This window comes from Sorex araneus, chromosome 4 (assembly GCF_027595985.1).
Source record: "Sorex araneus isolate mSorAra2 chromosome 4, mSorAra2.pri, whole genome shotgun sequence".
Taxonomy (NCBI): domain Eukaryota; kingdom Metazoa; phylum Chordata; class Mammalia; order Eulipotyphla; family Soricidae; genus Sorex; species Sorex araneus.
The window spans coordinates 196269754-196289762 of record NC_073305.1 but is presented as its reverse complement, the minus strand read 5'-3'; positions in this window follow the sequence as shown (position 1 = coordinate 196289762).

Below are 20009 nucleotides of genomic sequence, written 5' to 3'. Positions count from 1 at the left end.
AGGAAAGAAATAATAAAACTTAGAGCAGAAATTAATGATATGGAAACCCGAAAAACTATCTGAAATATCAATGAAACAAAGATCTTGTTCTTCGAGAAAATAAATAAGATTGATAAACCACTAGCAAGACACACAAAGAAAGAGAGAGAAAAAACCCTAATAAACTGAATCAGAAATGAAAAGGGGGACATCACAACAGAAACCAAGGAGATTAAAAAAATCATCAGAGACTACTTTGAAAGTCTGTATGCCACGAAACAAGAGAACCTAAAAGAAATGGATGAATTCCTTGATTCCTACAATCTCCCAAGACTGAACCAAGAGGACCTGATATACCTGAATAGGCCCATAAATATCAAGGAAATCGAACCTGTAATCAAAAGTCTACCCAAAAACAAAAGCCCAGGTCCAGACGAATTCACTGGCGAATTCTTCCAAACATTTTTTTTAAATTTTTATTATATCACCATGTGGAAAGTTACAAAGTTTTCAGGTTTATGTCTCAGTTATACAATATTCAAACACCATCCCTTCACCAGTGCCCATATTCCACCACCAAAATCCCCAGTATACCCCCCGCCCCCACCCCCAAGTGTATAACTGATGAATTTCACTTCATTTTCTCTCTACCTTGATTACATTCCATATTGCAAAACAAAACTCACTATTGTTGTTGGAGTTTCCCCCCAAGGAAGACAGCCCTACTAAGGAAGCATTTGATAATTGGTTTGCCATTAAAAGGTTGTATGTTTTCAGTTTTTAGAAAAGGTCGCACGGCCGCCTTAGCGGCTGCGCGGTTCCGATGTGTTCCAGTCCCGTAACCCGGAGCCGTGTTAGTTGCTGCTCAGTGTCGCCAGGGCTCCATCTGGAGAAGGTGTACCAGCTGTACCTCCTCTGTCTGGATCCCTGGTTTTGTTGGCCCGGATTCGGGTCCGGAGCATTTCTCCGGCCGCGTTGCTCACCAGACTGCCTGGCCTCTTCTCTGTCGATTGTGGCAAGATGGCACCGAGGGTGGGTCGAGGCGTGACTTCCGGCCGCCGGGACCATTTGGAGTTTACTTCCAAACATTTAAAGAAGACTTGTTGCCAGTTCTCCTCAAGCTCTTCCAGGAAATTGAAAAGACAGGAACCCATCCAAACAGTTTCTACGAGGCACATATCTCCCTAATACCAAAAGCAAACAAAGACACCACTAACAAAGAAACTATAGACGAATATCCCTGATGAACACCGATGCGAAGATCCTCAACAAAATATTAGCAAATAGAATCCAACAACTCATCAAAAAGCTCATACACCATGACCAAGTGGGATTCATCCCAGGGATGCAAGGATGGTTTAACGTTTGGAAATCAATCAACATAATCCATCATATCAACAAAAATAAAGATAAAAACCATATGATCATATCAATAGATGCAGAGAAAGCATTTGACAAGATCCAACATCGTTCATGATAAAAACTCTCACCAAAATGGGTTTTGGAGGAACTTTCCTCAAGATAGTCAAAGCCATCTACCACGAACCTATGGCAAGCATTATCATCAATGAGGAAAAACTAAGGGCCTTCCCTCTAAGATCAGGCACAAGACAAGGATACCCACTCTCACCACTTCTCTTTAATATAGTACTGGAAGTATTAGCAATAGCCATTAGGCAAGAAAAAGATATTAAGGGGATTCAGATCGGAAAGGAAGAAATCAAGCTCTCACTATTCGCAGACGATATGATACTATACCCAGAGAAGCCTAAAAGCTCTAGTAAGAAACTCTTAGAAACAATTGACCTGTACAGTAAAGTCGCAGGCTATAAAATCAATACCCAAAAATCTATGGCCTTCCTGTATGCAAACAATGAGACAGAGGAAAGGGACATGAAAAAAGCAATCCCATTCACAATTGTGCCCCAGAAAATCAAATACCTTGGAATCAGCTTAACTAAAGAAGTAAAGGACCTCTACAAAGAAAACTATAAAACGCTACTCCATGAAATCAAAGAGGACATGAGGAAATGGAAACATATCCCCTGCTCATGGATAGGGAGAATAAACATTGTCAAAATGGCAATACTCCCCAAAGCATTATACAGATTCAACGCGATCCCTATAAGGATAAAGAAACGGATCAAGCAATTCTGAAATTTATATAAAACAATAAACGCCCACGGATAGCTAAAACAATTCTTGGGGAAAAGATGATGGGAGGCATCACCCTCCCCAACCTCAAACTCTAGTACAAAGCGGTAACAATTAAAACAGCATGGTATTGGAACAAAGGCAGAGCCGAAGACCAATGGAACAGAGTAGAATATCCCTACACACAACCTCAAATGTATGATCATCTAATCTTTGATAAGGGAGCAAGAGATGTGAAGTGGAGCGAGGAAAGCCTCTATAACAAATGGTGCTATCACAACTGGACAACCACATGCAAAAGAATGGGCTTACACCTCGACCTGACACCATGCACAAAAGTCAGATCAAAATGGATTAAAGACCTCAACATCAGATCACAAACCATAAGGTACATTGAAGACAAGGTCGGCAAAAACCCTCCACGATATTGAAGATAAAGGTATCTTCAAAGATGACACGGAACTAAGCAATCTAGTAGAAACAGAGATCAACAAATGGGACTACATTAAACTAAAAAGCTTCAGCGCAAAAGATACAGTGACCAGAATACAAAGACTATCTACAGAATGGGAAAGGATATTTACACAATACCCATCAGATAAGGGGTTGATATTAATAGTATATAAAGCACTGGTTGAACTCTATAAGAAAACATCCAACCCCATCAAAAAATGGGGTGAAGAAATGAACAGAAACTTTCCCAAGGAAGAGATACGAATGGCCAAACGGCACATGAAAAAGTACTCTACATCACTAATCATCAGAGAGAAGCAGATCAAAACAACCATGAGATACCACCTCACACCACAGAGACTAGCACACATTCTAAAGAACAAAATCAACCAGTGTTGGAGAGGATGTGGGGAGAAAGGGACCCTTCTACACTGCTGGTGGGAATGCCGACTAGTTCAGCCCTTTTGGAAAACAATATGGACGATTCTCAAAAAACTAGAGGTTGAGCTCCCATTTGACCCAGCAATACCACTGCTGGGAATATATCTCAGAGAATCAAAAAAGTATAGTTGAAATGACATCTGTACTTATATGTTCATCACAGCACTGTTTACAATAGCCAGAATCTGGAAAAAACCTGAGTGCCCGAAAACAGATGACTGGTTGAAGAAACTTTGGTACATCTATACAATGGAATACTATGCAGCTGTTAGAAAAAATGAGGTCATGAAGTTTGCATATAAGTGGATCAGCATAGAAAGTATCATGCTAAGTGAAATGAGTCAGAAAGAGAGAGACAGACATAGAAAGATTGCACTCATCTGTGGAATGTAGAATAATAGACTAGGAAACTAACACCCAAGAATAGTAGAAATAAGTACCATGAGGTTGACTCCATGGCTTGGAGGCTGGTCTCTCAGAGAATGGAACACCAAGTAAAATGTGATCGGAGGTCGTGCGGGGGAAGGGTGATGCGTGCCGAATGTAGGCTAGAGAATGAACACAATGGCCACTCAACACCTTTATTGCAAACCACAACACCTAATCAGAGAGAGAGAACAAAAGAAAATACCCTGTCATAGTGGCAGTGTGGGGTGGGAGGAGACGGGACTGGGGAGAGTGGGAGGGATGCTGGATTTACTGGTGGTGGAGAATGGGCACTGGTGAAGGGATGGGCTCTCAAAATCTGTATGGGGGAAACATGAGCACAAAAATGTATAAATCAGTAACTGTACCCTCACACTGACTCACTAATTAAAAATAAATAAAGTATAAAAAAATATAAAATAATAAAAAATAAAATAAGATAAAAGAATTATTCCTGGCAGTGCTTGGGGGATCATATGGGATGCTGGGGATCGAACTCAGGTAGGCCGTGTGCAAGGCAAACGCCCTACCTGCTGTGCTATCTCTCTGGCACCGAAAACAGATTTTTAACAGCTCTCAGTTCTTTTCCCATCATATGATTAATACCCCATTAGAGAATATTTGCTCTAAGCCAGAACACCCTATAGATAAGGAAGAATGGGCATTAGAACAAGGTATCTAAAGGGAAGTTAAAAATTACTGACACCTGCACTAATGCAGTAAAATATTAGTGAAAGGGATGAACAGGACAGTAATAAGGCAGTAACTCAGAACTGTGCTTCCTATGCCATTGATATTTGGTTCTTGTACCCTGAGCATTGGAGCATTTGTCATTTGTTTTTCCGCCTCCATGTTCTGGTCATTTCAAAGTAGCATTCTTTAGCCTAACTGATCGATTTTTCAAATTCATTGCCTGAGGTTCACAAAAAACTAAGGTAGCCTGAGATTTCACCCTTTGTTCGGGTAGGGCCAGCGTCCCTGTGTCAGCAGGGAGCAGCTCCAGGAGATGGAACTTTGACCATTTTCCCTTTAAAGATTTAAGGTGGTGAAATCTCCAGGGGAATATGATGTAAACAAATAGATTGAGGAAGCCCCTCCCACCTTGAAAATCCCAATTGCCCTGTTATGAGTGTGACCCCATTAACAGAGGAACTCTGAACCCTTCGAAATTCTTTTGGGTCAACTGCCACTACTCCAATTTAGCCTTGAAGGAGGAAATGTAGGCCAGAACATATGATCTCTCTTGTCCAGTCATTACTAGCTTTTACAGGCATCAAGGCCTAGCTCCATGCGGGACTTGGAGCACACTGCTAGAGTGAACTCCTCATCTGCATGCATTGGGAGATCTAGTCTGAATCAGGTGACATAAGACTGTCATCCGAGAACCTCGGTGGAGAGGTCTTTGTACCATGACCCTAACCACACCAACTGCTCTGAAGGAGGACGGAGTCAAAAAGCTGCTTCCCCATTGGACACAGAACAATACCAACCAGTGGCATGTCTGGACGAGGGGAGATGACCCCTCAAGATAAGACTGATGAAAGTGGCCTAAAGAAACCATGGGAAGGGCATGGGTTATTCTCTGTTTCCATATGCTTGTAGTGACAGATGCGGAGTGAGCTACTTACCAGCCCTCGGTTGCAGCTCACGGAGCGGCTGAAGCCAGGGATGCAGAGGCTGATGCAGCTCAGCCTCCAGTCCTTGTATTCCGTGAAGAACTCGGCCAGCTCTGCCCCAACTTTCTCCTTGCATTCATCTGTGGCAAAGGGGTCCAGGCAGGGTTGAGGGTACGTCACCCACCCCACTCGACTTCCCCAGCCTCCCGGATTGCGCCCTCCACCCCCACAGCACCCTTTCACTTACTGCAGAGGTCGTAGTGGATGGTGACAGTTTACCTTCACGTCAATGCTGTCCTTAGTGAAACACAGCTTATCTTCTGACAAAGGCCACGTGGAGGTGTCACCTCCGCCATGTTGCCAGGGCCCCGGCCCTTACCCCACCCCCAGATCAGGGGCACAGATCAGGTAGAAAGGTGGGGGTGAGGTCAAAACAACAGATAAGGAACTACACCTTATTGTTGCGTGAATATTCGTGTGGTCAGAGGCGCTGAGATAAGGAATGCGGAAGAAATTGTTTCATGGAGGTCCAAGGCTCTCTCTGGCTCTTGGCAAAGGTAGAGAGCCCCGTGATCTCCTTTTATTGATCATGGTACCTCTAAAGGGTGCAATACAGTGATGTCACCAAAGGCATCAAAAGAAGTTACAGGGAGAACATTGATACAGCGAAAACATATTGTTTCCTTGTACCGGTAGGCCTGTAGTCTTGGGAAAAAGATACAGAACTGAGAAGGAAAAGTTACAAAACCAAAATTGAAACCTTCTACAGGCACCTGGATACAAAACCAAAACTGGAACCTTTCTTGGGCTACAGGCACCTGGATTTATATCCCAAAGACTAGGCTGTGCTTGCCACTTCAAATACAACTGGACAGGCATCTGAAATCTACATCCCAAAGCCTGCATTTTGCAATCTCAAAGGTCAGGCCTGGATAACACTGGAGATCTAAAGACCAGCCAGGCTTCTGTGAGAGAAGGAAAACTGTTCTTTTCAATATACTGAAATTATTTTTCTGAAGGCAGCTTGAAGGGGGAAAATATTCAGCTTCATCCAAACCAGTCAGGACACATGAGAAATCTCGCCCATTCATGGGTCCCTATGTTCCTGTCCATAGTACGGTACAGTATATATCCCCAACACACGGCATCAGCCAAATGGCACCAGCAAAAGCTCTGCCTTTTCTCCAGCTCCAGCCAGACGGGATAAAGATGCCCTGCAGATCTGTCTCGGTATATCTGCACTTGCCCAAAGTCAACAAAGTTTAATTACTTTCAGGTAATTCAAATTTCTTTGGTTTGGGTTTTGGTTTGTTTTCTTTTGATTTGGATTGGGGCCACACCCGGCTGTGCTCACAGCTTACTCCTGGCTCTGTGCTCAGGGATCACTCCTGGTCATACCCAGGTGGTTACATGCAAGGCCAGCGCCTTACCTGCTGTGCTCTCTCTCTAGCTCTGAGCATACTCATCCTTTCTGAAGATGCTGGAGATCAGACCCAGGGGATGACTCAGTTGTAGGGCGTCTGTCTTGCACACGTGAGGCTCTGGGTTCCATTCCCAAACCACAGACACAGAATAATAAGGCCTCCCCCTGATGAAGGGCGCGGTATCCGCCATATTAAGACGACCACAGATTGGATTTTCAAGCCTGCAATGATCCAATATCTGGAAGAAATTTCCCTGGACTTAGAAAGTACGGAAATTCAAAACCGCGCGGCCGCGTGACCTCATTTGTCTTCACAGTAGGTCTGAATCTAGTGGGGTACTCCTAACAACAATAGTGAGGTTTGTGTTGAAATATTGAATTTAACCAAAGTAAACAGAAAGTGAAATGAAACTTATCAGTTACAAGGCGGGAGTGGGGGGGCGGGATGGGAGGTGTACTGTGTGTGTGGTTTTTTTTTTTTGGTGGTGGTATATGGGTGCTGGTGAAGGGATGGTTGTTTCTGCATTGTATAACTGAGACCTAAGCTTGAAAGCATTGTAATCTTCCACATGGTGATTTAATAAAATAAAATTTTTATTTAAAAAAAATAAAAAAATAAGGCCTCCCCCTGGCTGATGCCGTCCTGCTGTGCTCACAGCTTACTCCTGGCTCTGTGCTCAGGGATCACTCCTGGTCATACCCAGTCCTGCTGAGCTACCCCGGCCGCACGTGCTTGCTCTACCACGTGCCAAAAGGCCCCAGGCAGAGAACCAGGTCTGACTGTGCTGCACAGGATACATGAGGTCTCTCTTATGCAAGATTGTGACGGTGTAGGAGATGTGTGAAGTGGGCAGGCCCGATCCAAATTGGAGGAATGAGAAGTGGAGACAGCGCTGGTGTCTCCACAGGGAGAGGATGTTGTGAGACAGGATGAACCAGGATGGTGGAGATAAGGTTCAGGGCTGGTAAGTGAGCCATAAGTCTCTACTGACTTCTGTGAAGATGAGATGGAGCAAAAGAGGAGTGAACAGTGGTGAGAAAGGAATGACAGGTAGAGAGAACCAGCACAGGAAATGTCCTCGGCCTTGAAACACTCTGCACTTAGGCAGGAGAAAATCCAACTGAAAATCACGACAAAGGATAAAATGCCACTGAAGATCCCTAAATCAGTGAAATCATGAAAGATGAATTCACTATGCGCTTGCAGGGTCGCTTGCTGGCAGTTGAGCTGTCAGGGCTGAGACAGCTGCTATGAGACAAAGAAAGAGTGAGCACGTGGGCAGCACGCAGGAGAGCGTCAGTATGGAAGAGGTGAGCTAGTGTGACAGAGGAGGCACCAGCCTCGGACCCCTCACCCCATCAGGAGGCAGACTTCATTTCGATTTGGCTTATTCTGTGTAGTAATAGGGGCTGCAGTTGGGGTGAGCTGGGTCTGAGGGCTGGTCTGACCCAGCTCACTGTCTAACAAGAGAAGTGGTTGTCGGGGTGGGAGTCAGGGATGTCGAAGTGCTGGGTGTCTAGCAGGTTCCCACACTGTTGACTTGTGGAGGTTGGTGATGACGGGGTGCCTGTTGTTGAGCTGGTTTCCACACTGCTGAATATGGAAGTGGGCAATATCAGGGTGCCTGTTGTCCAGCTGGTTCCCACACTGCTGGATGTGGAGGTGGGCGATGTTGGGGTGCCTGTTGTCCAGCTCAGTGTTGTCCCACACTGCTGAATGTGGAGGTGGGCGATGTCGAGGTGCCTGTTGTTGAGTTGGTCCCACACTACTGGCTATGGAGGTTGGTGATGTTGGAGTACCTGTTGTCCAGCTGGTTCCCACACTGCTGGATGTGGAAGTGGGTGATGTTGGAGTATCAGGTGTCGAGTTGGTTCCCACACTACTGAATGTGGAGGTGGGCAATGTTGGGGTGCCTGTTGTTGAGTTGGTAACCACACTGCTGGATGGGGAGGTGGGCTATGTCAGGGTGCTGGATTTCGAGCTTTGTCCCACAGTGTTGCTTTTGGAAGCCTGTGCCCTGGAATCCTTGGCATTGGAAATTGCGGTGATTCTGTCACTGTGGTCTTCTTCGGTAGATTTTTCTCTCCCATCTGATAACTCGGATGTCTTGCCCGAGAAGCCCCCATGCCTTTTCCAGACCATCAGCTGTCATCAGGGTCCTGATAGCTGTAACAATTCCAAGCGCATCAGAAGCCTCTTAACTCGGGGACATTAACAGATGCATAGGAGAGATTCTGATTCAAATTTGGATCTAGGTTGGACTGGGGGTGGTTGACATTGCTTGGAGTCCTTCTCTCTGCCTCAGACCTTGGGGATTCAGATAGGACCCCACCCCAGAGCCTCTGCGGCCCCCCTAGCTAGAAGAATTTTGTGAAGTCCCAGAAACCAAGATCCTGGGACCTGCCGACTCCCCCCGCTGCCTGCTTCCTCTGGCTTTCTGCCCTCTGGTCCCTGCTTCCGAGACCCTCACCTGTGGTACTGCTATGGCCCCGCTCCCAGGTGCCGTCGGCCTTGAGGTGCTTCCCAGGGTTCCATCCTTCTTGCCCCAACAGAGCCTGTCTTCGCTGAGACCTGTCAGAGGGAGGAAAGTTGCTTCCTGGATGGCACTGCCATCCTTGGGGTGCCACTCTGGGCTCACACTCCTTGCTCTGGATTCCCCTCCTCACACTGGAAAGGGCCCTAAAAGCTGCAATACAGTCTAGAATGGGGTCTCAGTGACTCATCTACACGGTGGAGGACATGGGGTTGGGGTGGGCCGGGGTGAGATCCTGGGGGACTTTGGGGAGCTTGGAAAGGTTAAAGCGGCTGGAGGTGACTCAGGAGGCCCCTACTCAATTTTGTAGAGGCCCTTTGGGGTGACAAGTGGATAAAGTATTTGAACTTTACTCTGCAGGCCTGGTGGCTGGACTCGCCACAAGTCCTGGGTGCTGGAGAGCGACGGGGTGGGGTGGGGAGACGAGGGGAGTAGGGGAGCCCAGGGAAGAGTGAAGCTGGAGCCCGCCCCTACATGGAGAGGTACCCCTGCTCCCTTGCCAGAAAGTTCAGCTGCACACACAGTTGGCGAGGGGACACTTCTCGCGGCCAGTGCTGACACCGAGCTGAATGCAGAGCACTCAACCTACTTCAAACATCCAGCCAAGGGGCTGGAGCAATAGTCCAGTGGGGAGGGAACTTGCCTAGCACACAGTTGACCCAGATCAATCCCTGTCATCCCATAGGGTCCCCTGTGCCCCGCCAGGAACAACGCTGGCTGGGACCACACCCCAAAAAATTCCATGTTGGAGGTCCAGAGAGATAATATGGTGGGGAGGGGTCTTACCTGCATGCAGCTGACCTGGGCTCAATTCCTGGCTCTATATATGCCCACCCACCCCCAGCACCGCTAGGAGCATGGAGCTGGGAGTCAGCCCTAAGTACTGCTGGGTGTGACCAGCAAGAAAAGCCAAAGTCCAATGAAACAAGAACAATCTCCATGTTGACAGCCTCAGCCGGGTCTGTTTCAGGATGCGCTTTATTTGCAAACAGACCTACGCAGACAGACCCAGACCGTTAAGTTGAGGTTGTCTGGCCAGTGTGACCCACTGTCCCCAAGCCCTGCTGTCCCTGTCCCCTGAGCAGTGAGCGGCCATTAAACACTGCTAGGTCTCCCCAAAAACAAAAGTGGAACAGTTTGGACATAGAGACCCACAGTGGGGGGACAAGGGGTGACCACGAAGACGGGGTAATGCATCTATGCACCGAGGAAACAAAGATTCCATCCAGAACAAGAGCCCAAGTCTGGCCAGGGACAGCCCTACCCTGACACCTGCAGAAAACTCCCGGGTACTTCTAGGGTGGCGGCTTCACAGCTCAGGGAGTAAACACACTGTCCTTTCCTGGTAGTGCTGGGTGGCGGGGTTTAAGGTCAGAGAAGTTTCTGGGCATAGCCAGGAAGACTTCCTGGAGGAGGTGAACCTTCCAGATGGGGGTAGGGTCTGGGGATGAGCCTCCAGATCTTTGTCCGTTCCTGTTGTCAGAGTGATGAGGGGCTGCACCCAAGGGGGGCCGGCTGGACCGGAGCGAGAGCACCACGTGAGGTCTGCAGAGACACAGAGTGACCAGGGAGTAGGTAGGGGTATTCCAGGGTACCGGTGACAATTACTGGGAAAAGCTTTCTGGAACTGTGGCAAGAGAAACGTGGGGGTGGGAAAGTGTCACTGCTCTACTCCTGGTAGTCAGAGCATGGTAGCCAATGAGGCTCCACAGGCAGCGTGGAGCAGCTGTTGCTGAGAGGAGCTGAGACGGTAGGACAGGGCAGAGCTGAGAAGGAGATAGGAGGGACGGCCAGGGTTCGAGGGAGCTGGGAGGATCTTCCCCTCCGAAGGCCCATCACAGCCCCTAATGGATCAGATCGCGAACTCGAGTGACTTGGGGGCATTCCCATGACTAAGAAGCCAGGCCACTGTGGCCAGAGAGATAGTACAGTGGGGAGCCTCATGCCTAGCACACGACTGACTCAGCTTCAATCCCTGGCACCCTATATGATACCATGAGCACTGCCAGGAGTCATCCCGGAGCACAGAGCCTGAAGTCAATCCTAAACACCTCTGGATGTGGCCCAAAAGCAGGAGGAGAAGGAAGAGAAGGAAAAGAGGAAGAAGAAGAAGAAGAAGAAGAAGAAGAAGAAGAAGAAGAAGAAGAAGAAGAAGAAGAAGAAGAAGAAGAAGAAGAAGAAGAAGAAGAAGAAGAAGAAGAAGAAGAAGAAGAAGAAGAAGGAGGAGGAGGAGGAGGAGGAGGAGGAGGAGGAGGAGGAGGAGAAGGAGGAGGAGGAGGAGGAGAAAGAGGAGAAAGAGGAGGAGGAGAAAGGAGGAGGAGAAAGAGAAGGAGGAGGAGAAAGAGGAGGAGGGAGAGGAAGAGGAAGAGAAGGGAGGTGGGGAGGAAGAAGGGAGCTGGGGAGGAAGAAGGGGAGAGAGAAAGGGAGAGGAGGGGAGGGAGAAGGGGAGAGGAGGAAGGGGAGGAGGCAGCAGCTGCTCCTGTGCTGGGGCCTCTCATCCTGGCTCCTGAGGGCTCATGATGCCTCCCACATTCCAAATCAAATTTGCCCTTTGTCCCTCTTCCTGTCTCCTCTGGAGATGAATCAACAGCCCGGGACCCCAGTCTAAGCCCCCTGCTCACTGACCCCACAGAGATGGCCTCCAAAGGGCCCGGGAGTTCAAGGCTGATGTCTAGAAGCTTCTGTCTCATTCCCTTCCTCTACCCGCTGCCAGAGACCTCAGGACAATTGAGGTTCAAGAAAACTCGGAGGCCTCACCCTTGGGCCTTTGGGGCCACCCGGGACACAGGGGTGGGTAGTGCAGCCGACTCACGGGTTGTTAGGATCTGGGGATCCTGGAACACCAGTTATGTTGTGAGTCTTGTAGCTCAGGGACGTTCAAGAGTTCGTGGCCTCCAGGGGTCAGGGTGGAGGAGAGGGAGGAGGGGTGGGAGTGTGTGGGAGCGGGTTGGAGCGGGGAGGGAGCCAAGAGAGACACCAACACTGGCTATGGGGTCACAGAGTTCTTCTTCTGTCCTGGAATGAGCAGAGTGTGGAGGGAGATGTCCTGGACCTCACGGGGAGGGAGATGGGGGTGAAGACGGAGCCGCAGCCCAAGGACCCCCTTTCCCTGCAGGAAGCAGATACAGCCAGACACTCACCCCACTCCTTGACCACCGTGGGGACAGGATCTGCTGAGAAGGATGAGCAGGCAGAAGTGGCTTTCCGGCGGCCTCACCATGAATGCGGAGAGGGCCGCCCCTTCCACACCCCAGAGCAGATGCCAGTACCTGCCCCGATGTAGAACCTGCATATAAAGGGGCCCCAGCACCCTTTGCCCCTTCCGAGGTGCCTGTGAGTGTGGAGCCGGCCCCTTTCTGCGCAACACCCCGGGGAACTCCCTTCCAAGATGTAATGTCATGGGTGGAGGCAGCCAGGGATACCCCAGAAGAGAGGCAGCCCCACCCCCAGCAAGGAAATCTGCCTCTCAGCCTGGGCTCCCCCACTAGCTTCCTGACTGAGCCTGTGACAAGGACAGAGCGCCCCAGACACAGGGGATCCCAGGATGCCCACAGTCAGCGGTGGCAGCAGAGGCGAGTGCTTCTGACTGTGACCTTGGGGGTGGCACGCTGGAGGGAAGGACCCCAGCGAAATCTCCTGCAGCCTGGCCTTCCCCTCAAGGACAGGCTCCTCCTTGGAGGTGATTCCTAGGGGGCTGAGCAGCCTTGGGGAGGGAGGGTGAGGGGTGAGGGGGCTACCAGCCAGGGTTGCCACCGAACCTGCCTGGAGTGCTGGCGCCCTCCCAGCTCTGTCATCCAGACGTGGGTGATGGTGAGGAGCCCAGATCTGCCCACTCAGCATCTGCCTCTGGGGAACCCTGAATGTGGAGCTAGGCCGGGGGGCGGGGCGTGCCACACTATGCATCAGCCACGCACAATCCTGCCTGGGTCAGGTGCGCCTCCCAACACCCTCAGGTCGGGGCAGGGAGTGCCCCGAGTGGGTGGCCCCTGAGTCACCTCGCTGCGGGTGGCTGGGGGACCCTGTAGCTGCTGATGCTTTTCCTCCTGTGACAGGAGCGTCCCTGCTGCCCCCATGCATGAGGAGATGAGGAGACTCTGGAGGTCGGGGTTCCTTCACAGCGCCCCAGAATCTGCTTCCGGCCACGGGCGTCTGGCCCTCGCTGGCTGCTGGCCGGCCCCCAAGCACCTCCCTCTTTAGCCATCCCACAACCCCCAAAGCATGACCTAACTCTGGCCCCTGCCCTGGGGCTCTGCCTGCCCCCCACGTCCCCACATGCCCCTCCAGCTCATGCCGTCTCTGTTATTCCCTTCAAGGTCGCTGTGTCTTACAGGCGCCACCAGGAGCCCCAGAAACCCCCTCCCCCTGCCGGAGGGCCCCTCCCTGCGTGTGGCCACCTCCCCCAGGCCACCCAGCTGTCCCCGGGATCCAAGGGTGTGTCGTCCTAGCACCTGTCGAGGCCCTTCTTGTGTGCTGCTCCGGAGTGAGACATCCCTGTCATCCCCCCAGACTTGACGCCCCACATCTTGGTTCCTTCCCGGGGCAGCAAAGTGCTCGCTTTCACCATTGGCTGGAGCTGAGTCCCGTCCCGGGTCAGAGCACGCTGGGCTGGGTGCAGATGCCTGTGGGTTCCTGCCTTTGGGTTTGGGGGGTACTCCTTTCCTGAGCTTTGTGACCCTTTAGCCCACCATCAGCATTGTACCCCACTGATGATGTCAGGGTCCCCCCCATCTGACCCTACCCCACAGCCTGTCCTCACCCCTGGGCGGGTTCAGGAAAACTCCAAGCAGGTGTGAATCTTGGCATAGCCCTAGAGTCCCCTAAGTGTGCTTCCTGTGGGGGGACTAAAGGAGCCCCCCGTCATCCTGCCGCCCTCCAGACAGTCTGGGGGAAGAAGTGGGGAGCTGGGAGGGGGCCCAGTCAGTAGCCAGCACTGAAGAAGCATCACACTGTAGAAGAAAGTGTGGGAGGGGCAGTGGGCACAGAACCATGGGGGCCATAGGGGGTCATGGTGGTCATGGGGGCCAAGAGTAGTTCATGGGGTCTTGGGGGCAAGGGGAATCATGGGGGTTATGGGGGCCATGGGAGTTATGGGCTAGTCATGGGGACACATGGGGACATGGGGGACATGTGGGTCATAGGGTGTCCTGGTACATGGGAGGAGAGATGGGGTTCATGGGGAGATGTGGCACATAGGAGGCCATGGGGGCCATGGGGATACTGGGGCCTAGGGGGCATCAGAACACAGACCCCCAGAGAGGGGTCCTCAAAGCAGTCTGGTAGCTGGAGCAAAGCTGAGGGTCAGAGTCCGGGCAGCGGGCATGAAGGGCATGGGCAGGGCCTGGGGCTGAGGCTCCAGTTAGGAGGCGGGCCCCAGTGGCCACCAGGAATCTGTTGTCCCTGGACGTTATAGAAACTTCCAGAGGTCTAAAGTCTGCCAACGGCAGCATCAGGTGGGAAGTGTGGAGGGGGCTTAGGGTAGGGGCCCTGTGTCTCTCAAAGGGGGGCCTGGCCATGCCCAGAGTCAGACCCAGGGTACAAAGGCTTCTTTGTCACCCCCTGTGGACCTCTGGGACAGGGAAGAATGACAGCAGCAATCCCCTTTGGTAGGACTCTGTGCCCAGGGCTGGTCAGAGGGGATAGTGCTGCCCAGCTCCCTCCCTGGCTCCCACTGGCCCCAGCCCTGCCAGGACTGATTCCTGAGTGCAGAGCCAGGGCAAGCCCTGAGCAAATCGGGTGCAGGGTGGGGGACTAAAACCTAGAGGGGTGTCGGCCCCCACGACTCCACAGGGACTGCGGGAAAGTGATGCCCACAGGTGCTCTGCTGTGGCCAGTGAGAATATAGACAGTGGGCACTTCCCATGGCCTTACCCGTCATCAAGTAACCCTGCCCCTCAGCAGGTGACCCTTCCCTGCTCTGCCTTGAGGACCCCCTCTCTCGGACTGACCAAAGAGCTCCCCTGTGCAATCTGCTTGGGTCCAGACAACAAAAGGGTTCAGATGACACCCAGGATCTTCATGGCCAAACATCAGCTCTGGCTGGCGGAACACCGTTGCATCCCTCACACCCAGTCTCTCCAGAGAAGACAGCCAAAGCATGAACCCCCACTGTCCCCCGATGCTGGAACTTGGGATCTCCGTGTCTCCACAAGGAGCAGAGCATTGGGAGGTGCCGTCGGGATGTGGTGCTTGATCTGATGGCTTAGTGAATGCGTCTTGACGCCGCTGCTGTTATTGGTTCTATTTATGGCCTTCTCGGTACGGGCTCCAGCGCTGCTGTCTTGGCCGTGGTCCAGCAGTGGCCTGTGGCTGTGGGAACAGATACCGATTTCTCGGGCTTCGTGCCGGAATTGATGGCAGGAGCTTCTCGGAGCCTGGATGATCAGTGGGAAGCGGCCCCTCCCTGGGTGCTGGGGAGTGGTGAGGGGATGCCTGATCTGTCCCACCTTCCCCTGGAAAGGGGGACTGGGCAGCGACCAAGGCCAAGCCCAGGCTGGGGACCTGCAGTCTGAGGCATTCTGGAGTCCGCCCATCGTGCCCCCAACTGTCTGGTTAGAATCGGGGCACCCTCGTTCCTGTCCAAGTCGCTCATATGCTTGTGTTCATTCTTCTCCATGGGTGAGGTCCTGGAGTGTGCACCCGCCACCTCCCTCCCCTTTCACACACAGAGTGTTTTATGGGTTTCCGTGTTGTAAAGGTCACTGGTGTTGATAAGCTGTAAAAGCCGACTTTGGCTGCCATGGAAAGGTATACAAAGGCTACTAACGGCAGCTGCCCAGGTCAGGATGGCCAGGTGCAGTAATCCCCCCACCCCAAGAACTTCTTTCGGGAATCTAAAGGGTGGACTGCCTGGACACAGTGTGGGCCTCTGGATGCAGTGCCTGGACATCAGTTTTTCCCAGGCTGCTTTTTATTCCTTCTTGGCCTACAGTGCTGGGAGGCAGACGGGAGTGGGCATCTGCACAGGAAGTGACAGCTCGCAGAGCTGACAACGAGGATTTAAGCGTCAGGTCAAGATAGTGTCCACAGCTTTCTGTCCAGCCCTGGGCGGGGGTCCTGACAAAGCCATTGCAAGGAGGCCAGAGCTGGGAATATAGCAGGCAGGCGCTGGCACTGCACACAGCCAACGTGGTTTGATTCTGGCACCTTATGCAGTTCCCCTGAGCCCTGCCAGGACCGGCAGAGAGCCAAAGGAGAAGCCCTGAGCACAGTTGGATGTGACTGCCCTCAACCCGCCCAAAGAACCCTACAAGTTGAAAAAAAATTTCCTTCAGCTAAATCCTGCCCCATGCAACGCCCCCCCCCAACCTTGCCCCTGAAAGGCCTGGATGCTGACCCCAGTCTCTGATTGGCTAGGTCATCTGACCTAAGGCCTACTTTAGGTTTTGATTATTGTGTACAGTTTGTAGATACCTGGACTGGGGATAAATATCAGAGTCCAAAGGATAGTTTCTAGTCAAGGGCCTTTTTGTCTCAGCCAAGGCAGCAGGTGGAGTGACAGCACAGCAGGTGAGGCCAAATCCAGCTCTAGTCCTGGCACCGCCCATGACCCCCGAGCCCCCCAGGAGCCAGGCGTCAGCGCTAATCACTCCCGGCTGGGCTTTGAGGACCATCTGGGGAGCCAGGGATCGAACTGGGATTCTTGGAGGGCTGTGACCCTGAGGCACTTTTCTTTTTATTAATTAATTCATTCATTTTATTGTTTGTTTGGTTGGTTTGGGGCCACACCCGGCAGTGCTCAGGGGTAACTTTGGTTCTGCACTCATGAATCTCTCCTGCTCAGGGGACTACACGGCCGCTGGAGATCAAACTCAGGGCAAGCGCCCAACCCACTGTACTACCGCTCAGCCCCATTCATTCATTTTAATCTAAGTTTATCTAAACACCATGGTTTACAAAGTTGTTCATAATACACTTGTTTAAGCATTCAACTTTCAGCACCCACCCCACCACCACTGTGACCTTCCTCCACCATTGTCCTCAGTTTCCCACCCCCCAAAACCTGCCCTCTGAGTAGGCACAAAATAATTTTATATTGTGTCATACGAATGTTTGGTTAGGCGGTCTGAGGCGTTGAGACAAGGAACGTGAGAGAAATTAGAACGTGAGAGAAATTATTTTCCACGGAGGATCATAGGACTTGCTCAGATCTTGTGACCAAGAGCAGCCATCATAACCTCCTTTCATTTGCTGTCTTATTGTAAACACGACCGATGACATTCAAGAGTGGGAAGAATCAAAACAAGAAAACAGAGCTACAGGGTGAGCATTATGAAAGTGTACATTGTTTTGCCCTCCTTAGGAGGCAAACAGTTACAATATCCAGAAAGGAAAACATGGTCAGTTACATGAAGGAAAACATGTTCAGTTACAATTTCCAAGGAAGAAAACATGGTCCAGCACTAGGCTCCATAGGTCACGACTTCCTCTGTCTGTGATCTGGGGTCTGTGATAAACAAGAGAGGATATTTCCATCTGAAAGGTAGCTATGTCTGAGATCTGTGAAAAGGGGAAGCTGCTACTTTGTGCTGCGGGAACTTGCTGGTCACCAAGGGTCGGTTTGGCCTTTTCCATATTGATCAGACTCACAAGCTTAGGCTTGCCCACTTGTGCAAAGTGGTCCTGCTCCTGCTTCCTGCTTGCAGGGCAGCGCCCAAGGACTCATTCCTACAATCTGGACCAACATCTCCCCCTTTTTTGTTGAAAATAAAAAATCAGACACAGAATGGCCAGTAACAATGGCATAGCATCCATTCTCACAAATCTTCCCAGCAGTAGCTGGTTATAGGGTTGAGAAAATTCAAACCATCAGAAATCCTTGGCCAAATTTCTGGAGACCCCAGAGTAGGAAGGTGAGCCTTAAATGTACTTTAGAGTTCTATTATTCTCAATGTAATATTTTATGCATTGACAAGTGTTTTCTAACTTTTTTTCCCACATAAATTCTATCTCATTATACAGTCAGGGATTACACAAAATGTAGTGTTCCTGTCACATTTCAGGGACATTTGTTGATGAATATTAGCTATCTAGTCTCCAAGCAAAATAACACTTTAAGGGGTTAGAACAATAGTACAACAGGTAGGGCGTTTGCCTTGCATGCGGCCGACCCGGGTTCGATTCCCAGCATCCCATATATGGTTCCCCGAGCCCCGCCAGGAGTGATTCCTGAGTGCAGAGTCAGGAGTAACCCCTGTGCATTTCTGGGTGTGGCCCAAAAAGCAAAAACAAAAACAAAATAACCCTTTAAGCAACTGCCACTTCAGCCTGCAGTTCAGCAGCCCATAATGTCTCAAAGTTCTTATGCCATTTCTGGACGAATTCCACAATCCGGTTTTTTTTTCTCAAAGCCACATCAGCAACCACATTTGTTGTCGTCACTGTGATGATTCTAGTGGTAGCGGTTAGCAAGCCCAGGAATCTCTTGGTCCATTGAGAGAAGTAAATGAGTAGCTGACGCAGTGCTCCCATTGTTGGACTCTCCTCCCATGGTCAAGGAAGAGTCTCTGGAATCCAGACACCTACTTGGGCCCTGAGAAATTAAAATCTTTCTCCTTCTAAGAATTCATAGATGGGTAAATGCAAATATGCATAGAACACTACTCAACATTACATAAGAAAGAGGTAAGCTCCTTTGGACCCTGCTGTGGAGCGAGCATGATGGAAGAGCCCAAGGAAGCGCCCTTGGACTCCAAACAGCCCACTGAACTAATTCCGGCATGGGACCAGAGACCCCATGGTGCGCTGAAACCGTGGGAACCGGGCATCCCCCAATTCTTTTAACCTCTCTCTCTCTCCACACCTCCCTCCTGAGCACAGCGCAGGATTCGCGGTTTTCCTGAGCGCAAAATGGAGACGCTGAGCCTCTCTCTAGGCTTCTCCATCTTATGAGCACCATAAAAGGGTAAAAGTTTGTAGTGATGTTATTTCTGGTTGTACTTTCCCTGGACTTTATACAGAAACCCAAAACCTAATGTCATCTTAGCATCAGCAATATGTAATATGTCCCTTTTTAATGGGTCGGACTTTTGTGGGAGATCCTAACAAGAATAGTAAGTCTGTTGCTGAAATATTGAAGGCAATCAAAGTGGTAGCCATCTCTCTAGACTGAACTAAGCTATATCCCCACGCTGGCTGAGAAGAAATTTTCTTCTTTCTCGGGAAGAAACGCGGCGTGTCGTCAACTACAGTGTGATGTCCATTAAGCAAACAGACCTGGTGGCGTGGGAATGGGATATAAGGGGAAAAATTATGTACATGGAACAGTGGGACGCTGGTGGAATCTCGAGCCGGAGCCGATACCAGCGCAAGACCTTCGGTTCCAGAAACTGCTTGCAGACACTCTACTAGTCTATCAACTAAGCCAGAGCCCCACGCCTGCCGATGACAGGAAATAACCATCCTTTTCGGTTTTTTTTTCCCTTGTCAGGCAGCGTGGCGATTACTAAACAGGCGTGAACTCGGTGGCGCGGGGCAAGGGGGAAAAAGAAAAGTTATGTAACAAACAGCGGGACTTAATATCTTTATATTCTTAGCAGTGGAGAACTATCAAATGCCTCCTTGGCAATAGGACTGCTTTCCTTTTTTGGGGGAAACCCCAACAACGGTAGTGAGTTGTGTGTTGAAACATGGAATGTAATCGAGATAAGGCATAAACGAAGTGAAACTTATCATGTACAAGGGTGGGGACTGGGGAGGTGGGAGGGGGCGGCAGTTACTGGGGGGGTTGGTGATGGGAGATGGGCACTGGTGAAAGGAAGGGTGTTTGAGAATTGTATAACCGACATAATCCTGAGACTATGTAACCCTCCACATGGTGATTCAATAAAATTAAAAAAAAAATTAAAAAAAGAGGTAAGCTAAGACAGGGCAGGATAAATTTTTGTTGAAATAGATCACATCAATAGTACTAGCGCCGTTCTTACTTTAGCTGCCCTGCTAAGATACGCCCTTTAGTAAAAAAAGCTCAGTGGGTTAGGTTTTTGA